The following is a 25,174-nucleotide window of genomic DNA, read 5'->3' on the forward strand; positions in this document are numbered from 1 at the left end:
CGGTCATTCAACTGACTTAGCCACCCAGGCTCCCCTTTTTTAAGCTTTACATAAACTAAGAAAATTGAGCTTCGTACACATAACATAATGGCATGAAGCACATTCACACTGTTGTACAACCCTCACCATCATCCATCCACAGAACTTCTTCATCTCCCCGAGCTGAGGCTCTGTACCCCTTAAACACGAACTCCCCATTCCCTCCTCCCCCAGCCCCTGGCAGCCGCCCCGTCTACTTTCCGTCGCTACGAACTTGACTGCTCTGGGGACCTCATCTAAGAGGAATCACACACTATCTGCCCTTTTGCATCTGGCTTATTTCACATAGGGTGATGGCTTCTGAAGAGGTCCCAGGATCACTCTCATGGTCACGGCCACTGGTGGCCATGCTTCCTGGCATGAGACCTGCACCCTCCCTGCGCAGGTGCGGCTGGCGGGCGAGGCTGGCGGATGCGGCAGGCAGACGTGGCTGGCCCAGACACTTTGTTCCGGACCAGCTCACGGCGCCTCTCCTTCCCCAGTTCCGAACAGAATCGCCGGGCGAGGGTTAATCAACATTCAGTCATGTTTCCAAGTTTAAATGGAGCATTTGTTTAATTATGTGTAAGTAGCAATACATTGTGGCCATTATCTAAATCACTATTTTATTTCCTGGATGTGGTTTCATAATGCAGGGTTTCTGCTCTAGCCTAGCATCATTAACAGAGAAGAGTTAATGAATATAAAAGCGTAAAGGCTAATTACACTTTAATTTACAATCATGGTCTCATTTTGGGACCACATGAAATCTGTTTTGAAAACAATTAAAAAAAAAAAAAAAACCCGCTCTTGCCCTGGTAAGTGGAGGGACCCCGGCCAGGAGCCCGGCTCTGGCTGCCACATCCAGCATTGGCTGGCACGGATCCCCTCTCTGGTGCCATTACTGGGAGGCTGCTGAGGCCAAGTTCAGCGCCCTGTGACTCTGTCTTTTGTTTCCAGCAATTTTCCTCTTGCCTTCAGTGTCTGCCCTTGTGGCTGCTGGGGAGAGTTGGGGGAGCCCCATCAGGAGCACTGGAGGCCTGTGCACGCTGCTCTGACGTGGCCTCACGTTGAGAGGCAAGCTGGTCAGAATTACCGTGGTTTCAAAGGTGGTGGTGATGGAAGTTCGTCTATTAAGTTTACTAAGTTCCTATCGTATTTAGACACTAGGCTGGGTACTTTTACACGTATTATTTATTCCTTGAAATTGTTATTGGGGTGCTGGGGTGGTTCAGTCGGTTAAGCATCGAATCTTGATCTCAGCTCAGGTCTTGATCTGAGTCATTAGTTTAAGTCCTGCATTGGGCTCTATTCTGGGCGTGGAGACTACTGAAAAAAAACCCCTGCTTATCAAAGGCAATTAGTCTCCCTGAATTTTGAACTGATCCCTCTGAAATGCTTAACGGAATGATGGAATACTTTTTAATTTTCGTGGGCATAATAATGGCATTGTTGTTATACAGAAGAATGTTTTTATCTTAGTAGAGGAAAAGAAGTTTGGGGATGAAGGGTCATGATGTCTGCCACTTTCTTCTAAATGGCTCAGGAAAGAAAAAAAATATATATAGAGAGAGAGTGATAACTGGACAAAGTATGAATCATTGTTGAATCCAGATAGAGGGTATGCAAGTGTTCATTGTCCAATTCTTTCAACTTTCCTGTGTTTTGAAATTTTTATAATAGAATAATTATAATATATTATATTATAAATATATAAGTTATAATAATTATAATAAAAATTGGGGGAAAAAAACATCATCCCTCTGGCTTCCACAAATTATTTTGCCTTCTTTTCTTGTTAAGTAAACTCCTTTTCCCCCCAGCAGAGGTCAAAGTTCCATTTAATTAAGCCCAGACTTTGTCTGTATAATTTTGATTAATGGATTACTGAGGTCTGGAATAATAACTAATCAGATAATCAAATAATAATTAACCAAATAAATATGTACAAACCAAAAAAACCAAAAGAAAGCCACAGGGAGGGTAGTGAGCCGTCATACCTAACTTGCCTTTTTTTGCTTCTGAAACCCTCAATTCGGGCTCCCCTTGCAAGGAAAAACCATTGGTGAGAAAATACCAGCAGCTATTACCCACTGATGGCCGCTGGTGGGGGGGTGGGGGGGCGGGGAGGGGCAGTAAAGGGACCCTTTCAGCCAGGCTGGTGGGCTGGTGCCGTGTAGGTGGTGTCACTTCTGGGAATTCATCCCCAGGAGACATGGTGGGGGGGAAGGCTGTTGGCTGCAAGATCGTTTATGTTAAAAATAACGGTAGGACCAACCGAAATGGAAAAATCTGAAAAGAAACGTCAAAAATTTCTTTATAATTCCAGCAATAAGGTGCATTTTAACACTTTCTGTTTGTCTCAACAGAGTTTGCAGTGCGGGCTCACAAATCCGTGGGCCATACTCCCCACCTACGGTGGGCAAAGTGACTGGCAGCCTGTGACTCCACCCCCTTGGCTATAGCTGATTGGACGAGGATGGGCACTGGTACCCAAGCCAGGCCAATCAGAATGCCTTCTCCAGGAATTTGGAAAGGTGGCCAAGGAATCCCAGACTCCGCGGGAAATCTGGGAGCTATCAGGGGCCATCCTGCTGCCATGGGGGCTGAGGGCCTTGAGTGCCACCACAAGCATGAAGCAGACACAAGGAGAGAAGCAGCGGGAGAGCGCTGGGGAGACCAGACCTTTCCTGGTCCTGGGTCAAGGCCACGGTCCTGCCTTTGGTTTTAGAGACTCCCCTGCAGCATTTTATTAAGTTCGCTTTTTTTTCATGTTTAACCTGGCTTGGGTGGGTTTCTGCTACAACCAAAGCAGTTTTAATATATTGAGCCTGCATTATTTTAATAGTAGAAAGGAAAAGAATAGAAATTGCAGCCATTCACTGACTGCGCTGGGGACTTTGTGCTGTGCTGCCTGTCGCCTGGATGAGCCCTCCCTGGTTCCAGCTTCCACCAGGTGGCCCCTGGAAACCCCATGTCCTCCCTTTGTGCCCAGAGGGAAAGTGGCTTCCCGCTACAATCGTCTCTGGGTCACTGCCCTGTCCAATTTGGCTTCTCAGCTCTTCTGTCTCCTGTGTGGTTAATTCCTTGGATCACATTCCCTGTTTAAATACCGTGTTCCTGGCTGGACATTAACTGATACACATACGTTATCTCATTTTGTCCTCAAAATGCCCCTCTGCGGGAGGTATTAGGATTCCTACTTTGCAGATGAGGAAGCTCATGCTCAGAGAAGCTGAGTAATGTGCCCCAAAGCTTGTCACAAGCTGTGTGAGCTTGTATCACTGTATTGTACTAGGCTGCTTTTTAGAATCACCTTTATTAAAAACTAAGACCAAAACAGATCCTGACTTCCAGGCCCTTCCAGCCCTGCCCAGCTGTGCAAGAGCAAGGCTCTGCGGAGATCCTGCAGGCCCGGGAAACTTCCTCAGGCAAGCCCAGCTTCTCTCTGCCCCCAAACAGTGTGGGAGCTGATTCTGGAAGCCCCCTGTTCAGCGTGCCAGCCAAGAACCCTCGGGCAAGTGCACTTAACCTCTGAGCCTCGTTCTCGCCCCTGTCACGACAGAAGTCGTGTCTAGAAGGTGAACTCCTCCGTGTCCCTGGCTCCCCACAGACTTGGCACGAAGGGGCCGTGGGAAGTCATTGATGCTTAGTGACTGCACACTGGCCAGAGTGCCCACACGCAGCCTGGCATGGACTCACACCCAATAGCCTGCTCAGGTTTTCCGCTCCTGTCCCTTCACCAGGGGGCCTCAGTCGCCTGTGTGCAAATGGAGAGGGAGGAAGTGGTATCTGCCTCTCCAAGCATGGACGTGGAGTCCTTCTGTGACGTGGTCTCCAGCTGCCTCAGTTTCTTCCACTGTATCCTGCTGCGGGGTTCAGTGAGGATTCATGGTGGTGTCAGTCACTCTACTGATTCTTCTGTATCCACAGATAGATTCTTCCGAGTCTATAGTGTTTTGGGGGATGGAGCATGTCCATCTCACGTCACCCCTGAGGACCGTCCCCTTGCACTCCTCTGCTGGCAGGAGGACTCTGTGCTCCTCCCTCTGTTCCTCTCAAGGTTGCTGGGATGGGCAGCTCCTTGCCCCTTCTGGCTTGATTCTCCTAGAGCTACAGTGCAGTTGTGGAAGTTGTACACTGCACAATCCCAGGGGCATTCACTGTTCATGTCGAAGACATGGCAGATTTTCTAAAGTTAGGACAATTTCCTGAAAGATGGGAGTAAAGAGGTAGAAAGGGTGTCTTTTATGAATGCTCACAGAGATGCCAATGTGAACCGGAACCATTTCTATTTTGGGAGAATGACACCTCAACCCAGTGAACTCCATTCGACTTTCAAAGCATAGTTCCAATGATTCCTCCCCGGAAAGCCTCTGCTCTCTATGTAGGAATCACTGCCCATTTCCCCATCCAGGGCTCCCTCAGCTCCTTCCTTCCCTCTGCCAGGCTCTGAGCTCCTGGGTGCAATAATGGTTGCACTGGATGGGACTCCACCCACCCTCTGGCCTTTGCCTGCCGAAGGAGAGAGTCCATGGCATTCTAGAAGGCCAGCCTGGGCCTCAACTGGAAGGCTGATGGAGTTTCACAGGTGCCAGTAATGTTGGAGCTGGGAGGGCTGGCCAAACTCCCATCCACCTCCATTTTACAGATAAAAACACCGAGGCCCAAAGCAGGGAAGTACTTGGACAAGGTCCCAACAGTGAGTTGGGAGCCAAAGCCTCTTGACTCCCACTGAGGCTGTCTGCATCTGCTTCCCGCTACGTGGTGGAGAAGCCCCCCAGGGGTGCGTGATGGGTGGTGTTGAGGATAACGTGCAGATATTCAGGCCACCACTCCCAACCACCGCCCCGGAAGTCATTTCCAAGCAGCTTCCCAGGGAGAGTTCTCGACACGAAGCCGGAATATCTGGACACCTTGGTGACCGATTCTCTGGCACAGCTGTAGAGGTCTGGGCTCCGGGTCTGAGGGCTGCGCAAAGACCTCGTCTGCAGCTGCCTGGACGCAGAGTGACCCTCTGTCCTGCCTGGCTGCTCCAGCCCCCCATCTCCAGCTCCCCTCCTCGTCTGATCCACTTCTTCCTTCCGAGATTTATTCCTGGGCCTCAGAGCCTGGAAATAATTTGCTGACAAAGCCCCATCCCAGGCAGGTGCTTTAATTGGTTTTGTGGGAGCAGGTCTGGGAGCATCTATTTAGAAGGAAATAGAAATTATGGCGGCACCGCCTGTCCTTTCTCTGTAATGGGGACTTCGGAGTGTCTCTGTGTGGTGGGGGGCAGGGCAGCTCTGAGGAAGGCAGAGGCCTGGTCACCAGGAACCCCGGGTGTTTCTCTGGGATGCAGGTGCTTGGGCCTGAGGTGTCTGGGGCCATAGCTGCAGGCTGGCCCCGCCCCAGCCCCGCTCAGCCTCAGAATCGGGTAGGGCGGTGTCTCTACCTCACAGAGCTGAGGATGAGAAGCATCGGGGCCGAGGGGGCAGAGGGGCAAGGACACGGCTGGGGTTAGAGCTCAGGGCCCTTTTCTCCATCCTTCTTCGGGGACACCCTCGCCTTTGCTCCGTGGGCACCCTCTAAAACATAAATCCCATTTGTAACCCCTTGACTCAAAGCCCTTCCACGCCCTCCCACTGCCTTCAGCAGGAAGCCAAATTCCTTAGCTTGACTTTCAAGGTCCCTCGCTATCTGATCTCTGATGACCTCCTCAGCCACATCATTCACTGCTCCTATCTGGTCCCCACCAATAGCCTCTAGCCTTTTCTACTGGGTACCTGTGTGTTCCCCTCTGTGCGTGCCACACTGTGCTAACTCTGCAATTGCCCCGTGACTGAAGAGATCATCATGGCTTTCATTTTACAGATGAGGAAATGCAAACTCAAAAGGTTAAGTCGCCTGCCACAGGTCACACAACAGGACTGGGACCCCAATCCAGGCCTATCTAGCCCATACCCTTAACTACCAAGGTATAGATGGAACTGGCCATGCTCTCTAAGGCCTTGAAATCCCCAGGTCCCCTGAAATATCCCTGCCTGCATTTTTTCCACTGGCAAACTCCTACTCATCCTTTAAAACCCACTGGATGTCACTTGCTTGGGACTCCTTCCCTGACGGGCCCCTCCCACATCTAGTCTCTTCCCTGGGCTTTTCCAAGCCCCAGCCAAGACTTCACGTCAGCTCTGACCTCTGAGTTTGTTATTGCTTGTGTCAATGTCTGTCCCCTCCCTTCCCAGACAAAGAGCTGCAGCTGAGCTGTTGACCCTACACAGTGGGGGTTGTGACCCTGGAGGCCCAGCTGGGCCCTAGACTCTTGTCTTGCCTGGGTTTTGAGCAGCCTAGGCCACAGCAGCTCTGTGTGATCCTGAGCCAGGCCCCGGATCTCTGTGGACTCATTCTGCCCATATGTAAAGCTGGAGGGTCAGCCTGGAGGCATCTGCCATGCTGGGGACATTGAGGGCCAGGCTTGGGCTGGAATCTCACACACGTGACCAGTATTATTGTGACTCTTGTGATGTATATATGAGCAAGCGGGTCGTGCCAGGGTGGGTCACGTCGCCAGGCCAGTCTCAACTCTGCCCCTCACCTGCTACATGTGAGCTCCGGCGAGCCTCCTGATTCTCAGTTTAGTACAGAATAGTAATAATACTCCCCCACGGGTTGATTCGGAGTGAGGATTTCAGGGCCTGGCCCAGAGCATATGCTCCAAAGGTTCTCACCACTGTCATCACCCTGTCCCTGCAGGCCACAGTAGGTGGTGGCAGACAGAGGGGCCTGAAGATCTCAGTCTAGACAGACAATCTGACTCACAGAGGCCAGGCCAGGGCAAAGGAGCCTGCACAGGTCTTGGTTTTCTGGGCCCAAGGTGAGTAGTGAGGCTGGGTTTCCAAGCTTCTTGTTTCCTGGTGTGACTTTTCTAAGACTCCAGGACAGTGTTAGGTGGGAGCAGTTCCCGAGGACAGAGGGGCAGGCTGTGGGTGGGGGGCTCAGGGGGAGGCTGGGGGCTCAGAGGAGGACTGGAGGCAGATGGATCTTCTCGGATGAGGCCGGTGGGTACAGGTGAGCATGGTCGGTGGCCAGCGCGGGTGGCAGGCCAGCTTCAGCTGCCCGGATTCCACAAGCCCCAGAGTCAGGGTCCCGGCCTGGTCTCTCCACTTCCGGGTTGTGGCCGAGCCTCCGTGTCCCCTTCTGTAACCGGGAAGCGGAGGGGGGTGGGGGGCAGCAGAGCAGAGGGGCAGGTGAGGTCGCAGCTGCGGGCTCCGGGGCCTCTCTGCACGTGACGCGGTGGCAGCGCCCCCGCCAACCCCAACCCCGGGGCTGAATCCGGGAGGGGCGGCGGGGCCACCCTGAGACGCGGAGACGGGCTGCAGGACCGAGCCGCGGGCGCCGGGGGCCGGGAAGCCGCCGCAGTGCGGACCATAGGTGGCGCCACGAGGCTGCAGTTGGGCCTCCCCGGCGGCTCCCGCGGCCGCGCGTCTCGGCCGTTCTCGGTCCCGCGTGGCCGTCCCCGCCGCCATCGGCCCGTCGGTCCGCGGAGACCCCCGTATGTGTTTGGGGCGCTAGGGGTCGCACCCCCGCCGGCGGAGGCCAAGGCCAAGGCCCAGACGGACGCGTAGGCAGGGTACAGGTGGACCTTCGAGCGGCCGGATCCCCCACCTCATACACTGTCCCCGCAGCTGCCACCCAGGCCTGGGCGACCGAGGCTCCGGAGACGCGGGCCCTACACCCTCGGGCTTTCCTGGGCCTGCGGGGTGGATGGACCGGCTCGCTGCAGCGGCTGTGCTCTGGGGGGGAGGGGGGGCGTGGGGAGGGTCCTGGTGGCTGTGCGACAGCGAGTGGAGTCCACCCGTGTGGTAAGGGTAGTCATAAGTGGGAACAGGGACGTGTTCCGGCCTTGAGAGTCCATGGGGAGGCCTGCGTGTGCTGTGCACGGGTTTGGGTGCCTGGGGTGGGTGCTGGGCACGTGTGTCCAGCCCGGGGAATTCTTTCTTTGTTCTTAGCGGAGGTCCCCGCAGGGGCAGAGAGATGGGGTGTCTCTTCCTCCCCCTTAAATCCCCATCTCCGGGTTCCTGAGCTGCTTCCCCAAAGGGAAGACTTGACTGGGAGATGGTCACCATCCCTTTTTGAAGGAAACAGCTGGGGTGCTGTGGTGTGTGTGTGTGTGTGTGTGTGTGTGTGCATGCATCTAAGTGTGTGTCTTTGTAGGGCATCCTCTTGAGTGTACGCTGGGCCCAAAGAAAACTTTTGATCTCCCAGAGAAGGCCTGGAGGCGAAGCCCCGAAGGCAGGTGAGCTCCGGGGGGCCAGCTTGAGGGGTGGGGGTGGGACTGACTTGCCCCAAATCAGCAGCAGCAGCAGCAGATTTGTATGGCCTTGGAGGTGGTGAGCTGACTGTGTGGAGGTTTTTGACCTGAGGACCGTTGTGTCCTTTCCAGCTCATTCCAGAATCCACACATTTCATAAGTAGCTGCCCTGAGCTCCGAGCCTGGAGTCGGGGAAGTAGGGTTGGGAGAGGGGGTTTAGAGAGGAGTAAGGCCCCACCCCTGTCAGACATGCCTAGTCCAGCAGAGCAGGTGGGACACATCTTTGGGGGCTGCACGTGTTGGGGGGCGGTGGTGATCAGAAGGGGAGGTGGGGAGAGAGACGGCCTAGCAGGAGCCAGAGGTTGGAGGACCTCAGTGCCAGAAAAAAGGAAATTTGAACTTTCTCCCGTAGAAGCCGGGAGAATCTCTCTCCTAAACTACTGTGTCACCACCCTCACCCCACCTAGACATAGACACACACACACACACGGATTCAGGGCATGCTGTGTGATCTGGGAGAGTTGCTTAATCTCTGAGCTGTATTTTCTTCCCTTCCCTCTTGGTAGCAAGCCCTGTGCCCACTACTGAGGACAGCAAAGGAGGCATGATCCAGGCCTGGCCAATCGGAGTGCCCCATCCTGGGGCTGTGGTTGGTTCAGAGATGGGCATGTGACCCCCTTGGCCAGAAGCTTTTCTGCTGGAACGGCTTTGGAACCTTCACTACCACGTTCTTTCTTTGGCTTTTGAGCCATAAATCCCTTATCGACCTTAGCTGGTTTGCATTTTCACTGTTCTGCAATTGGGAGAGCCCTGAGCAGATCAGAAATAATGAAGTACTTCCTGTGCGGCAGGTTCATTGACGCTGTGTGTGGCGTGCCCTTCTTTATGGGAGCTGCTTTGGGTAGGGGGAAAGAGCTGAGATTGAGAGACAGACAGATCTCAGGGACCCCATCTCTTCAGTTCCTCCCTGAGTGACCCTGGACAGGTCACTGCCCCTTCCCGAGCCTTAGTTTCCTTGTGTGTAAAATAGACACATAGTTCTTCTCTCAGGGCAGCTGCCAGGGCTCGGTCATGGCAGTGGTGGGCCTGCTGGAGGGGCGGGAATGGCTGTCCTGGGCCTCCTGAGAGGGTTCAGAAGACGGGCGGCCAGGGGGTGAAGGCTCCCTGACTGAAGAGAGCTGGGGCTGTGTGGCCACAGTGGGGACTGCAGGAGTGAGGGAGTGCAGTGGCGGGGGCCGGGGGCCCCCCATTCTTGCCTTGCCCAGATCAAAGGTAGGAGGCTGCAGTTTTGCTGGTGGGCTCAGAACCCCTTCCTCCAGCTGGGGACAAGGAACCAGGAAGAGCCAGCAGGAGAGAGAGAGGAGGCAGACTAGCTGCTGGCTGGAGCCAGAGGGTGGAGACGCTGTGACAGGTGGTAGAGATGCTCTGACAGGTGCACGAGCCTCTGAGCCCGGACACCTGGAGCCCCACCAGCTCTGCTCACCAAGCAGAGATGTCTGCGACAATGGTGCTCCTATCCCTGAGGTCTCTGGCCCACTGTCCCTCCTCGCCCCTTCTCTCTCTCTGGCCACCGCTGCCCCTTCTTGCCCTCCAGTCTCTCTCTTACCTACTCGCCACAGGACAGCCCGGTGGCCTCAAATCCAAATGCAACTATGAGCCGCGCTGGACCACATCGTGAATCCCCGAACCACCCTCGGGGCCCTGCCGGGCCTTCCGCCTTCCGTCTTGCTGTACCGCGTCCGCATGTGCTGGGTGAACTGTGTTCTCGAGGGCCTCCCGACCCTGCGCGTGGGCCTGTCCTCTGTCCTATCTGCGTGACACCGGCGAACCCCACCATCTGTGCGCTAAGGTCCTGAACCTATAGTTGATTGCGTGAGCGCAGGCTGCACTAGGCCTCTAGGGCAGCCAGTGTTCCACCCGGGGCCAGACCGGGGGACCTGTGTGTGATTCATTGTCATCGTCAATGCTGGTCTGAGGAAGCCCCATCCAGGCTCAGCCCAGCCCCCTAAGAGCTCTTGCTGGCCACCTACCCAGCCCCTCGCCCCCTTCTCTCATTCCTCGAGGCTTTGTTCCCACCAGGGTGGCAGGATGAGTCTCTGGGGTGGGGCCATTGTCACCCTCTGCTTGTGTCCCCAGCTACTCTTCCCAGGAACTCAGACCCAAAACCAGGGACGGGGGGGACACCTGGCCCTATGGCCAGTGGAGAGCCCCCAGAGGGACCTGGAGAATAAAGAGACACAGCAAATCATTCTGGCAAACCAGAAAGACTCCACGTTGTATCCCGAGCGAGGCGAAACCTGAGCTGAGCCCACTGGCTCGGGCAGGGTGCTGAGCGAATCACTAGCTGGAAAGGTGACACACTTCAAGGGCCATGGCCAACTAAGTTCTTTCCAAATGCTTGGTTTTGCTTTGTTTTTGTTGTCTAGGCTGATGAAAAATGTACTCTTTCCCCGCCATCAGAGAACTCAGAGGATGACGACTTCTTTTTACCATGCACTGGTTTTGCGTCCCCCTGTCTGTGATCCCGACATGGACAACTGTCAGGTGTTCCTGCTTCTGGGAAGTTACGGAGGCACGTGGAGGGAGGGGCATGAGCCCCGCCCCCTTCCCAAGCCTTCCCCTCTTTCCCGCCTGCTTCACCGCACCCTCCATGAGATCTGGACTCCTTAGGGGCAGGTCCATCCGGCTCTTCCCCCAGCCCTCCTCCCCCAGCAGGGCTGGGCACTGGGGAGGGTTTGAGGGATGCTGAAGGGCTGGGGGTTGGTGCTTTTCTTTATGAAACAGTACTCATTTATTGAGCACCTACTGTTTGCCAGAGTCCATGCTGAGCATCGAGAGCCCTGCCTCCCTGGGTTCCAGGTCTATCAAGGGCTGGACACTAATTATACGTTATTTGATTTCAAGGAGGACACGAACTCATAGCAGGGCTTGGTCTCCACTGGGGGTGGTGGGAGGTGGGACCTCGAAGGTGACAGAATGAGGGGCCCAAAGGGCAAGTTTGGAAGGAGGGGCCAGCCAGCCAGGTGCAGGTCCTGAAGCAGGAGGGACGGCATTTTTTGAGGACAGGAAGGCAAGCCATGGAGCCAGGGCTCTGAGAGGGGGTGAGTAGTGAGGGCTGAGGTAGGTGAGGCCTGTGGAAGACAAGCACATCGGAACCCAGACGTGGCAAAGACCCTGGGCACGGTCCAAAGCCTGTGGGGAGCAGCCACTGGAGGGTTTTATTTTCTTATTTTATTTTTTTTAATATTTATTTTTGAGAGAGAGAGAGAGCACAAGCAGGGGAGGGGCAGAGAGAGAGGGAGACACAGAATCCGAAGCAGGCTCCAGGCTCTGAGCTGTCAGCACAGAGCCCCACGCAGGGCTGGAGCCCATGAACAGCGAGATCGTGACCTGAGCTGAAGTCGGGTGCCTAACTGACGCCCGTTGAGGCGTTTTAAAACAAAATGAGGTGGGAAGGTGGAGGGGCCCGACTGGATCTGGGTTTCTAAAGGATCTTCCTTAGTCTGTGGAGGGGAGGATGGGTGGGAGTCGTGGAGGGGGAGGGATGGGGGTGCTGAGCCAAGGGAGGGGCGAGGTGGGCAGGAAGGAGTGGTTGGTTTGGGGATGTGCTTTGTGATGGGGGTATCGGCACTTGCTGAGGGATGGGGTGGGGAGTGATAGGCAGGAGACAGGAGGGCCCTCCCAGGTTTCTGGCTCGTGCAGCCTAGTGGATAGAGGTGCCATGGCCAGGAGAAGGAGCAGGTCAGGGACTCCCAGCCAGGCCTGATGGGAGCCCTGGCGAGCCTTTGGCTCTGATCCATGCCAGGCTCTGGGACTCAGGAGCCCTGAGTGGCCTGTCTACATTGGATGTCAAGCCATATGGCCTCCAGATGTTTCCTGATCATTGAAGAATGTGAGTCCTGGACAAGTGGGCCCATGGCCATGGGCATGGTGAGCTGCTCGGCTCCACCAGAAGGGGCCCTGGGCTCCCTAGTGTCTTACTCAGGGGAATGGACCTGGATGCAAAGCCTGCTGGTCCTCCACAGCTGGGCCAGCAGGAGAAGCCTGGATCTCGTTGGGGGGTGGGGTGGGGTAGTGAATGGTGGGGGCAACGAGCACTGTCCCTGGAGTCAGACAGACCTGGGTTCAAATTCTGGCTCTCCCACATACTGGCTTGATGTTGGGCAACGGGGCCTCTCTGAGCCTCAGTCTCCCCATCTGTGAATGGAAATAATGATAATTCCTACCTCCTTATAGGCTTGTTGGAAAGGCTAAAATTAGGGAACATGCATGAAATAGCTCAGCACATAGTAAATTCTCAATAAATTTTAAGTGTTGTTGTTGGTATTATTATTATTATTATTACTACTATTATTATAGATCTTGCACACAACGGTAAATATTCTACTTCCAGACCTTTGCAAATGCTGTTTTCTCCCCTCAGAATGTCCTGGTCCCGTTGGTTTACTCAGTGTCCATGTCAGGGATCTTATCTTGGAAGCCCCTCCAGGCTCACCCCGGCACCCAGCCGACTTGATTCATCGGTCTGTGTACCGCCCTATGCCTGGTGTACCCTCTTCACGGCACTGGCTCACCAATGGCTGTCTCTCCTCTCCTAGACTGGCCACCAGGGGTGCTGGGTCTGACTTTTCTCTGTGTCTCCAGGGCCCAGCCAGAGGCCCCAGAAACCCCCATACCATGCTTTCTGGCTCCTTACTTGAACTCTGGCTCTCTCTACCCTCAGATGCTGAATGAACCCTCTGGGCTCAGCATTGGGAGGCCTGGGCAGGGCCTGGCAGTGAGGTGTGGGATGTCAGCTGAAGAGGGCAGGATCCAGGATCCACACTGGCCTGGGCTGGGCTAGGTGTGAGGAAGGGGGCCGGAAGGCCCAAGAAGAGCTGACGTACCTATGATGGAGGAGACGGAGGTTGAGCCCACATGAGCGAGAGAGGTGGTGGCCATCTTGCTTGTGGCCCCCTTGAACGCAAATACAGGTACGAGGGAGCAAGAAATGTGGGGATCTCTGTCAGGGGCCAAGGCCCAGGCAGGCAGGTGGCCTAGGTCTGGAGGCATAGACAGTCCTGCTGCTCCATTGGCCCTGGGCTGAGGTCAATTCCAGGCCTCTCTCCTCAGCCTGAACGGGAGACCCAGTTGGCTTGATGTTGGGTTTTGAGTGGAGAGGAGGGATTTTATGGCCTTGGTGAGGGGAAGTGGCAGAAAGGCAGGGGGTAGATGGCTTTCCCGGAATCCCAGATCGCGCTTTAATAATTTGTTTCAGAATTAATGTCCATTCACGCCATCTTCACTGTTCCAGCTCATTGGAAGATTAAATAAAAACCCGCGCCACCCTCCCCCCACCCCGGCCCCCCACATGGAGGGAGACCAGCCCCGTTCTTTCCGGCTGGGCTGGCTGCCTGAAGCCAGCACAGGAAATAAATCTCTCAGAGAAAACCACTTTGCTCACACGATTTCAATCCAACAGGGCATAGTGGCCCCAGTCACTTCTTGTTTTATTTAGCTGATAATCTTTTATTGTATCAGGAGACCCTCCCAGAAGCACCATGTCTCTACAGATCCGAGGCCTCCCCAGACCGCTGGGCCAGGCCTCCTGAGTGGAGCACATGCTCCCCCCCATCTCCCGAGTGTCTTCCCTTTTCTGCACGCCACAGTGCCAAGGACCCCGGAAGGTGGATTCTCGGGTCCCAGGGCACCAGGGAAGGGACGGGCAGTGGCCGCCTCTGGCTCCAGTGCACAGACCCAGGCCTCTATGGACCTCTGGGCCTCCAATGGCAGCATTTCGTGTTCTGGGTACCAACTCAAGGAGGCTCATCCGCCAGTGAGGCTGGGGGCAAAGTCCAACTGAGGCATCACTCACTCACTCAGCAAATATTTATCGGGGGCCTTCTCTGTGCCAGACTCCGGGAATAAGAAGTGACGAGACAGGTTCCTGCCGTCTGTAGTAATGGCCTTTCCTGGAGTAAAGCCTTTGTTTTACTGTATTATCTGATTACACTTTCCTCCTCGTGTGCCATTTTCTCTGACTCAGGCGTATTCTTTTTCTCTGTTTGTTTTTTTTTATTTCATCTGGGCTATTAAGGACAGAAGCCAAGATATTAATAATATTTAGAAGTATTAGGAGTTGATAGAGTCTTCCAAAGATGAGTAAAAGCAAATCTTCACATCAAAGGGGCACATGATTGGATAATGATCACAAAAAATCCAATAACCTTGGGGTCAGGAGAGAAAATCAGACAGCATTAAGATACGAGAGTTCTACTTCATCCAATGTTTATGAAGTTTTTACTATCATTCTTTTTAGTGTGCCTCTTTATGCTAGTATCAGCCAAGCTTTGTTATGTATTAATAAACTTTCCCACACAAAATTCTTTGTGCTTAGAAGTCATATCTATCATATCTTTCAAAGCTCAACCCGGGCTCACTAGACTGTTTTTAATTCTCCCTAGGGCTTCATAAATGTTATGTAAATAAAAATTTGGTTCTGATTTCAATACATTTCTCATTTTTAAATTTTCCATTTTTTTTTTTTTTTGAGAGAGAGGGCGCAAGTGAGTGAGGGACAGAGAGAGAGAGAGAGAGAGAGAGAGATTGAGGGAGAGAGAGAAGCGGGGCTCACACAAAGCAGGGCTCGAGCTCACCCGATGTGGGACTTGAACTCATGAACTGGGAAAGCATGACCTGAACCAAAGCAGATGCTTAATGACTGAGCCACTCAAGCGCTCATGTTTTTAAATTTTCTAAAATACTTCTTAGGGACACCTGGGTGGCTCGGTTAAGTGCCCGACTTTGGCTCAGGTCATGATCTCACAGTTCGTGGGTCCAAGTCCTGTGTTGGGCTCTGTGCTGACACTTCAGAGCCTGGAGTCTGCTTTAGATTGTGTGTCTCCCTCTCTGCCCCTCCCCTGCTCATAACTCTGTCTCTCTCTCTCAAAAATAAACATTAAAAAATTTTTTTAACTTTTTATTTTATCGTTAATTATGTAGACTTAACGAAAGTTGCAAAAATAGTCATGAGAGTCCAGGATACCCTTCCCCCAGCTTCCCACAAAGGTAGTATCTTGCAGAGCTGTGAGACGTTACCAAAACCAGGAAAATCAGGGGCGCCGCCTGAGTGGCTCAGTTGGTTGTCTGACTTTGGCTCAGGTCATGATCTCACGGTTTGTGAGTTTGAGCCCCGTGTTGGGCTCTGGGCTGACAGCTCAGGGCCTGGAGCTCATTTCAGGTTCTGTGTCTGCCCCTGTGCTGCTTGCACTCTCTCTCTCTCACTGTCTCAAAAATAAACATTAGAAAAAAAAAAAAAAGAAACCAGGAAAATCAATGGTATTATTCTGCTAAGGAAACACAGCCTCGGGATGCCTGGGTGGCTCAGTCAGCGAAGCATCCAAATTCGGCTCAGGTCGTGATCTCACAGTTCGTGAGTTCGAGCCCCGCATCGGGCTCGCTGCTTTCAGCGCAGAACCCACTTTGGGTTCAGTGCCTCCCTCTCTCTCGGCCCCTCCTCCACTTGCGCTCTCTCAAAAATAAACATTAAAAAAGGTTATTAAGGAAAAAAAAAAAAAAAGAAACACAGCCTAACACAAATTTCTCCAGATTTTACATGATTTCATTTCTGTGTTTCCATGCAGTTTGTATGACTCAGATGCATTTAACATTATGTTTATTTCCCCTAACTTAAAAAAAATTTTTTTAACGTTTATTTTTGAGACAGAGACAGAGCATGAATGGGGGAGGGTCAGAGAGAGGGAGACACAGAATCTGAAACAGGCTCCAGGCTCTGAGCTGTCAGCACAGAGCCTGATGCAGGCCTCAAACCCGCAAAAGGTGAGATCGTTACTTGATCTAAAGCTGCCCAGGAACTCCTGCACTCCTTGACCAGTCATACCTGCCCCGCAGGGCCCTTGGGGACCGCTCAGCATCTCCACGCACAATGGCGAGGTCAGGTGACAGTGCGGAGGACATCTGACAGGGTCCTGATCACATTCCCTGCGGCCCTGCTCTGAGCCAGGTGCAGGTGCTGGGGAGCCAGCGGTGGCCAGACGCGCAGGGTTCTTGTCTTCACGGGGTGGCTGGTCAGTACCCCTTTGACTCTGACTTGACTCGGGAGGTGGTTAGATCCATATCTTGCAAGGGGAGGGCCTGGCCGGGTACTGGGAGCTGGAGGCCATCGAACCGAAGCTGTGGGCCAGGGAGCGGGCCCAGGGGCTGAAGCAGCCCAGGGCGCAGGGCCAGGCCGGGGAGGAGGAGGGCACAGGGACCTCGAGGGCCAGGGATGAGCCCTGGGACCCCCACGGAGAAGGTGGAGTAGGACCAAAGACCAGTCTACGTGGACAACGTGGACAAGGGGGCAGGGCCCAGGAGCTGGAGGCCTACTTCATTTCCTGTGGGGACGCCCACTGGGTCACCAGGCTGTGTGACAAGTTCCCCGGACACCCCGAGGGCTATGCCTACATGGAGTTTGCCTCCGAGAGCTCAGCCTAGGCCGCCGTGGAGCTGGACGAGAGTGTCTTCCAAGGCCGGGCCGTCAAGGTGCTGCCCTAAAGGACCAGCTCCACGGGGATCAGCTCCGTGCACCTCGGGGCCTCGTGGGGATAGCCAGGCGCCAGGGGAGGACCATTCCCCCCACCCCATGCCAGGAGGGTGAGGCCCGCGTCAGGCCACGAGGACAGAAGTTTCTCACCATGGTATTCCCGGACTTTGAGAGTCGGGGGCTGGGTGGGTCAGGAGTAAACAGCTGTGCTCCAGGCAGGACTATTTATTCAGCACAGAACTGCCCTGCCCCCTTCACTCTCTGGGACCTCTTGTTGGGAGCTTCAACGTGTCCCCTCCCACATTTGTATGTTGAAGTCCTAACCCCTGTACCTCAGAAAGAGACAGTATTTGGAGATAGGGTCTTCGGGGAATTAATGAGGTTGAAATGAAGTCATGAGGGTGAGTTCTGATCCAGTATGACTGGTGTCCTTATGAAAAGAGGAAATTAGGACACAGAGGGATCCAGGGAGAAGTCAGCCATCTGCAAGCCAAGGAGAGAGACTTCGGGAGAAACCAACCCTGCCGATCTTACACTTCCGGCTTTCAGAACTGCAAGAAAGCCGGGTGCCTGGGGGGCTCAGTCGGTTAAGCATCTGACTTTGGCTGAGGTCACGATCTCATGGTTTGTGAATTTGAGCCCCGTGTCAGGCTCTGTGCTGACAGCTCGGAGCCTGGAGCCTGCTTCGTTCGGCTCAGGTCATGATCTCACAGTTTGTGAGTTCAAGCCTCACGTCAGGCTCTGTGCTGACAGCTCAGTGCCTGGAGCCTGCTTCAGATTCTGTGTCTCCCTCTCTCTGTCCATTCCCCGGTCGTGCTCTGTCTCTCAAAATTAAACATATATATAAAAAAAAAGTACTGTAAGAAAGCAAATTTCTTTTGTTTAAGCCTGTGGTACAGTGTTATGGGAGCCCTCATCAAGGAATCCACTCTCCAGTGTATTAACCTACACTCAGGGGAGGGAGCAGGTGGCCCCCAGGAGCCGAGACCAGATGAAACATAAGATAGTCCAATTAGAATCACAGATAAACAACAAACACTTTTTTTTTTTTTTTTTTTTTTAGCATGAATTGAGTGGGATACACTTACACTAAAAGTAAAAAAAAGTCATCGTTCACCTGAAATTCAAATGTAACCGGCTGGCCTGCATTTTCGTTTGCTCGATCTGGATCTGGCCACCGGCCTGAGACCTGAGGCAGAGAGGCTCCCAGCAGGACAGCGGCTCAAGGACACACGGGCCAGTCCTGCTGCCCAGACCCCGGTGAGAGCCGGAGGCTGCTTCCCAGGCCTGGGCCACCCTCCCCAAATGGTTCCGTCTCCCGCACAAACATATTTATTGGGCTTGATGGCAAACAGATTATGCTTGTCCCGGGAAGGGCAGCTCGAAAGAGAAAACCTTGAAGTCCGGGAAATAATGATGGGGGGAGTTAAATTAAAGTGCATAAAACCCTCCCGAGAGATAACGTCAGGGTGAGTTACAGGCCCGATAAGGGACTGGGGGCTCACAGAGGGGGCTCAGAAAGGTCGCCTGGCGGCGTGCAGAGGACCAGGAATCATAAATATGGGGCAAGATGCCCAGCCGGGGTCGCCGGGGTGAAAATATTGGGGTCATTCCAAAAACAATTATCCTGCTTGGTTTGCTCTTCGGGTCTTGTAAATCTTTCACCTTTTATAAAAGATTTCTGGGGGAAGAAGCACTTTGGAAGCTTTAACTGATTTTTGCGGCCGCTTCCTGGTGGTTCTGCTAAAAGAAAACAAAAAGACAAAGGGGAAAAAGTAATTACCCAGCATTCTCAGGGGCATAGGGAAGGGCTAACGGGTTTCTTCTTATTCCTTGGAATGTGTAGGCTGCCCTGGGTTTTGACTCACTCCATTTGAAGTCTGGTCACAGTTTAACAATTAATGTGTTCCGTTTCAAGTCCAGTCTCAGCGGGGCTCAGCTTTTGGGGGGCAGATGTGGCAGCCGTGTGGCGGCCATCTTGACAACCGTGGTGGCCATTTTGACTGAAGAGGCGGCTCCTTGGCCTATGTGGCGGTCCTCTTGGCTCATGCGCACCACATTCAGGGTCCTGAGGCTGCAGTGTGGGTCTAGGCTGTGCCTGGCCTCAAACTCACTGCTCTGCTGTATCCCCTGTTTTCCCATTGTCTGTCCAAGGGGAACCCCGGTTCAAACTCTGTGCCTCTGTGTCTCTGTGTTCTGGGACAATCTGCAGCACCAGCAGAAGATGATAATTCATTCTGCATCAGTTTATGGAGAGCTGTTATATGCCAGCCACCCTGTGGGCCCTGCTGCCTCAGGCTCAGCTGAGGGCTTCCTTTGGGAGGCAGGCATTTCCTAGGTTTCCCTGTCCTCTGGCCACAAAATTGGTGCTACCTCAGAAATCTCTCTCCCATCTACTAGCTCATTTAATCCTCACGACCCTGTAAGAAGAGGGATTATTAGCCCTATGTTACAGATAAGGAAACTGAGGCTCCGAGAGGTGAAATGATTGGCTTAGTGCCACACAAATAGGGGATAAAGCAGAGAGGTAGGATTTCAATCCAGACTCCAGAACTGTGTTCTTCCTTGTGTCCATGCCTTTCGGTCAAGGACAATGGAGGGTTAAGACTGCTGGGTCTGGAGTCAGATGAAACCTGGGTCGAAATTGCTGCCCTGCTTCCTCCTAGCTGTGTGATTGATCTTGGGCGAGTCACTGAGCACTCTGAACCTCACTCTCTTCATCTGTCTAATGGGCACAGTGCTATAGTTCTGCCCCACCCCCCTCCCCCTGCTGTGTGTGCTGTGGAGTCCAGAGGCTTATGCACCCAGAGTGTGGAGCCCAGGCCTGGAGCCTCTACTGCCCTCTAGAGGTGGAGGCCGTGGTTTATTCATGAATATCTGTGTATGGGCTTTCTCCCAGTCATCTTTCTGGTCAACCAGCTCCCAAAAGGGTATAATTATTCCAATTGAATAAATGTTTGCTGAGTGGGCCATAGACTTCCTTTAGGTTCAAGCCAGACTGAGGTGCAAAAGAAGGGTAGGAGGAGGATCGGGGGGGCGGGGTGGCCATGCCCGCCCCAAACTAAACCCAGAGTGTTCACATAGGAATATCGTTCATTGATTCATTGATTCATTCGTTGATTCATTCATTCCACAAATGTTATTGTGTGGAGGGCCTGCTCTGCTAGGTGCTGGGAATACAGTGAATGGGGACCAAGAGGACTTGAGTCCCCCAGACTCAGAAATCATATCCAAGGCTGAGAGGCAGATGGGAGCCAAAGAAGCCAGGGAGGAGGCCACTGCTGTGTGGTACAGAATGGTGAAGATGGGAGTCTGGACAAAGATGGAGTGATGATCCCCATGGAAGCCTATGGGATAACTGAGGCTCAGAGAGGCAAAGTGATTTGCCCGAGGTCACACAGTTAGTAGGCGACACAGCTGGTTTGCCTGACTCTGGAGGCCACGCTCTCAGCTGGTCCCTGACACGGTTTCCCTTGGATTGCCTGAAAGAGCATTACCAGCCTCAGTTCTGACTTACCCCAGTTCTAGAAACATGGACACATGCTTTGGCAAAAGGATGCTTGGGAAATGCTGCCTACGTCAGCCCCTTCCCAGGGCACAGTAAACGGTGGTTAGTTAAAGGCTCTGAGAAGTCCTGCAGGAGAAGAGCCTGCTGAGCAGGTACAACACAGCATTTCCCATCTATGTCCATGGAACCCTTTCTGGGGCCGGGACGCCTTCTGGCTTCGTTCCATTCATTCACAAACCTTTGTTGGGCACATACTACATGCCTGGCACTGACCCCTGTCGTCCCCGCCCCCAGGTTGCAGACAGTTAGTGTAAGTCACTTCCCCAGGGCTTCACCCTAAGACAGTGCACCTGGGCAGGAGGAGGGTATAGAAGATTGTCACCCACCTGCACATTCCTGAGTTCCTGTGGACAGATACCTGCCTGCACAACCCCCTCCTTGGCCCAGCTGCTGGTCCCACCGGGGCCCTCGGACGCCCCCACAGTCTCCCCCTGGGAGTTGGTGCTCAGAGGTGAAGGAGTGACAGGGTGGTGGCCGTGCAGATGGGGAGCATGTGGTCTTGGGGGCTGGTGCTTATGGGTATCTTCACCACCAGGATGCCCAAAAGGAGCCAGAGAGAGGGAGAGGTGACCCGCAGCCCAGGCCTCTGAGAAGGGGAGTGTGGCCCGGTCCTCGAGGGCCCCGCTTGGTTCCCACAGTGCCTGGCTGTGCTCAGGCCTGTGGGTTTTTATGGGGCTCCCGTTGCCTGCGTTCTCGTGGGCTTCTGTTCCTTGCAGTCAAAATGCCTTGGCTAAGAGGATGACTTCGGGGGGTCAAAGCCACCCAGCTCTGGCGGGGCCCTCCCTGGATGCCCTGGAAACCAGAAACTCCAGTCAGCAGCGGAAAGAGAAGAGCAGCAGAGGCGGGCCTTGCCAGCTCAGGCAGGCTTCCTAGAGGAGGAGGAGGTGTTGGAGTCAGGCCAGCCGGACAGCCCAGTTCAGGCATCTGCTGGAAGGCTGTGGATGCGACGGTGAGGAGCAGGGGCTTGGGCAGCTGGAACGGCCCTGTTCAAATCCCAGTTCCGCCCTCAGCAGCCGTGTGACCTTGGGAAAGCGACAGGACTCCTGTGAGCCTCGACTTCCTCATCTGTCAAATGGGATAATGACAGAGCCTCAAGGTGATCTTTAAGGCCGTAGCCCAGAGTGGCCCAGAGGAAGATTCCACTGGTGGGAGTGTTGGCCCCGCAACAGAGACAGGGTTCTTTTCCTTGTCTTCACATTCTTTTTCTCCTCCGAAGAACCAGAGACTCTCTGGAAAGTACTCCTTGACCTGAAAAAGCCCCCAACTGGACGCTCCTGTGGGTCTGTTCCAGACATGACTTTGCAAATCAGATGTGACAGGGAAATGTGTGCCAAGATGGTGGCCAGCTGTTCGGCTGTGGGGAAGGGGCTGCTTGGAGACGTGTTCGGCCTCCTCGGAGAGCAGACGGCCGTCGGCTTTGGCTGTGCCCGGGGGCACAGGTGTGTGAGGGTGGGCACCCCTGCCTGGGAGGGGAGGGAAGGTTAGCGGGCTGCTGGTGGATGAAGCTCACACACACACACACACACACACACACACACACACACCACTATTCCCCAGGGGCGCTGTGGTCGAAGTGAGGATTCCACCTCCACTGTGCCCGTATGGAGGAGGGAGCCCTACAGGTGGGGACATTCGGGACTGGAGTCAGAGGCAGGTCCAGGTCCCACGAATGCCCCTTCCTTGCTGGACAAACTCCTTCACCCTTTAGCCTTGTTATTGCGGAAGGATGCTGTGGACCCCCACTTCTCGCTGAGTTTGAGAAAATTAAAAAAAAAAAGGTATTTAGCAGAGTGGTCGGCACATAATAACTGCTAAAGAGGTGCCAGATTTTACCTGCCCCCTCCCCTGCTCTGGTAAATGGGGCCCCTTCCCCCGAGCCCCAAAGTCATGGACCTGCTGCCCATCATGGTAGCTCAGCCCCTAGCCCCGGGGATTGGCCCAGGGATGGACAGGTGATCCCTGTGGGACCAATCAGAGACCTGGCCTGGGATGTGTACATGGTATTTGGGAGAGAGATCCTTCTGAGGCTTGGAAATCTTGTCTAGGTCATTCTTGCCATGTGGAGGATGCCTTCTTTCTTCTTTCTTCTTTCTTCTTCTTCTTCTTCTTCTTTTAAGTTTATTTATTCATTTATTTAAGTAATGTCTACACCCAGGGTGGGGCTTGAACTCATAACCCTGAGATCAAGGGTTGCATGCTCTACCAACTGAGCCAGCCAGGTGCCCCAAGGATGCCCTTCTCAGGAAGAGAAAATGGGGCCCAGAAACGGGACAGTAGAGCTGAGGGGCATCAAGGTGACACAGGGCACTGGTGACGCTTACATTGACGAAAGGCTGGTCTCCCGCGTTGGGAGGTGCGAGTGTCAGCTGGGAGGGGTTCTGTGGCAGCCTAGGAAGGACGTCTGGTCCCTGCTCCCCAGGGAGATAAGTCCCTCCCCTGAACCCAAAGGTCTCCTTTTCCGGCATGGGAGAAACCCCATCCGGGAGTAGCCGCCGGGAGGCCCGCTCTCCATAGAAGTGGAGGATTTCTTGGCTAAGCATGAAGACAACCATCTGTGAGCTCTAGGCCCCTGTGGCACCGCGGCCGTGGGTCCCACAGCAAGGCTGCCTGAGCTCAGAGGGAGGCCGAGGAGTCACCTCTTGCTAACAGCTCTCCCCACGGACGGGCTGGACTTGAAAGGCACTGGCCTTTCTCCTCCTTGGAGAGTTCCTCTTGCAGTTCTCTGCCTTGGAATCTGTCCTCCCCCGGCATTCACCACTTGTCCTCCAACTAGATGGTTCTGAGCCACCCGGCGCCTTTACCAGGAGCCCCTGGCCGCGAACAGAAGAGGGCTGTGTCCGCTTCTACTCCTCAGGCCCAGCAGCTTCTGTTACAGACATCTGGCCACCTGAGCACTTAGAGACAGGGTCATGGCCTCATGGACCAGGAGTTCCCAAGGACAGGCTCTACATCAGATCATTTCCATACATTCAGGGCCTGTTTGGGCAGACTCCAGGGTAGGCATTGGTGGATGCTTGTTGAATGAATGCTGAATGCTTACATTCTTCCAGAGTTGAGGAACTCACTCCTCATCAGGAAACTGCTCTCACCTTATAGTAGCTGCCTTGGAAGGATTCCTTGGGTTTCTTCTGGGGTGGGTTAGACGGGGATCCCTACCTGGCTCCCGGGTCCTCCAGCCTCCCACAATGGCAGCAGCTCCCTCTCCCCATGCCTTCCTCTTGCCAGGATGGAGACACTCTTTGTAAATCTAAGTTAACACGGTGGCTGCTTGAGTCGCAGACCCTGGTTGGAGTCTAAACTGTGGCTCGTCTCTGTCAGTCAAGGCATTCTATCTTCCCCTGAAAGCCATTAGAAAGCAGAGCTGCCCTCTCACCGGATTTCAGGTCTCCGCGCTAAATTTGTAATTCTGGTTAACGATTGCTTGGACAGAGGCCTTTCCTCCACATTGCCTCGATCATGGTGGCTCCTACGGCCCCGGGGCCTCCCTGGGCGTGACCTCACCGGATCCCCTCAGCAGCCCATGAGGGACGTCTTATTATTTCTGCCTGCGTCTCACAGATGGGCCGTCAGGCAGATGGAAGGATTCACTCCAAGACCCTGGCACGGTGACTCCGGCAGGAGGGTGTGGGCCCCGGTCAGTGCAGCCCCCGACCCCAGAGTGCCAGCTGTGGGGAGAGTGCTCATGCAGGCCCCAGGCCCTGACCTTGGATGCCCCGGGGACATGAAGCCCCCACCCTATTTGCCCCTAAAGGCAACTGTGGACCCCCCTCCCCGCCATTATCAGAGCCTTCCCCTGGCTCTTCAAGGCCTACCCCCCAGGAGGGGGAGTCCTAGGAGGCCGCAGCCCGTGGGCCAATCATGAGGCTTCGCAAAGACAGCTTTGGGGGGCCCTGCATTGTGGGGTGATTGAGGACTCACTCTAGGGGCTGGAGCCAGGTACAGATCAACCAAAACGATCTACTCGAGTTTGCACACATGTCATCACCGTGGACCCCTCACCAAGGCCAGCCAGTTCACCCTGGAGGTCACCTACTCTGTGGAGCCGATGACAGCCCCCTTTCATGTGTATTCTCTCAAACATCACCTGTGCACAAGCTGACCTTGGCCCTGTTTGGGGGCCAGGAAACAGGCACAGAAAGCACACCAAAGTCACCCGCTGGCAAGTGGCAGAACTAGCGCTTGACCCCATCCTGACCGCAGCGCCCATGCCCTTGGCCCCGGGCCATCCTGGCTCCCCAGACCGGGGCTGCTCTAGTGAATTCTCCCCATAGCCAAACAAAGCAGCTGTGACTTTCCAGTAAGGAAACGAGACTTCTGACACCTCCCCAGGATCCCAGGGTTTGGCTCAGATGCTCCCCAGCCCAGAGGAGTAACCCCCAAGATGAGGTGGGTGCAGAGGTTTGGGGGCCACCTTGATCTAGAACTTTCCTTCTCTCCTAATTTACAGCCTCCGCCATCCTTTTTCTCCAATGTACATCAGCTAAACCCTTAAAAGAGTCAAGGGCTTGAAGAATGCTAAAAATTTAATGTATGTTAAAAGGGTATTAAATTCTAAACTAAAATTTACATGGGAATATGACATTAAAATATTTTTAGCTTTCAGGAAGCTGGGGGCTGGAATGCTATAACACAGACGAATTTTATCATTTTAAAAAGAATTAGCCTCACAGTATTTCTTACGTATTCATGGAGGGAATGCATACAGATGGGAGCTCTGTCTGGAGTTTCTCTGCCGAGGCAGGCGGGGGGGGGGGGGGGGGGGGGGGGGGGGGGG

General features: G+C 54.0%; 2 long non-coding RNA genes and 1 other non-coding gene across 3 annotated transcripts; 2 read left to right on the forward strand and 1 right to left on the reverse strand.

The window, feature by feature from the left end:
- Positions 1–10,577: 10,577 nt before the first annotated feature.
- On the reverse strand, positions 10,578–16,043 carry LOC121034997 (uncharacterized). Its single transcript, XR_005792716.1, has 3 exons — positions 16,012–16,043; positions 15,502–15,503; positions 10,578–10,687 (listed from the first exon to the last, which is right to left on the reverse strand). It is a non-coding gene; the product is annotated as an uncharacterized LOC121034997 (long non-coding RNA).
- Positions 12,423–14,286, forward strand: LOC121034996 (uncharacterized). Its single transcript, XR_005792715.1, has 2 exons — positions 12,423–13,281; positions 13,566–14,286. It is a non-coding gene; the product is annotated as an uncharacterized LOC121034996 (long non-coding RNA).
- A 2,416-nt stretch (positions 16,044–18,459) lies between the features above and the next one.
- On the forward strand, positions 18,460–18,572 carry LOC121035188 (U5 spliceosomal RNA). Its single transcript, XR_005792777.1, has one exon. It is a non-coding gene; the product is annotated as a U5 spliceosomal RNA (small nuclear RNA).
- The last annotated feature ends 6,602 nt before the right edge of the window (positions 18,573–25,174 follow it).

This window comes from Herpailurus yagouaroundi, unplaced genomic scaffold, assembly GCF_014898765.1.
Source record: "Herpailurus yagouaroundi ecotype Mexico unplaced genomic scaffold, PumYag 160, whole genome shotgun sequence".
NCBI lineage: Eukaryota > Metazoa > Chordata > Mammalia > Carnivora > Felidae > Herpailurus > Herpailurus yagouaroundi.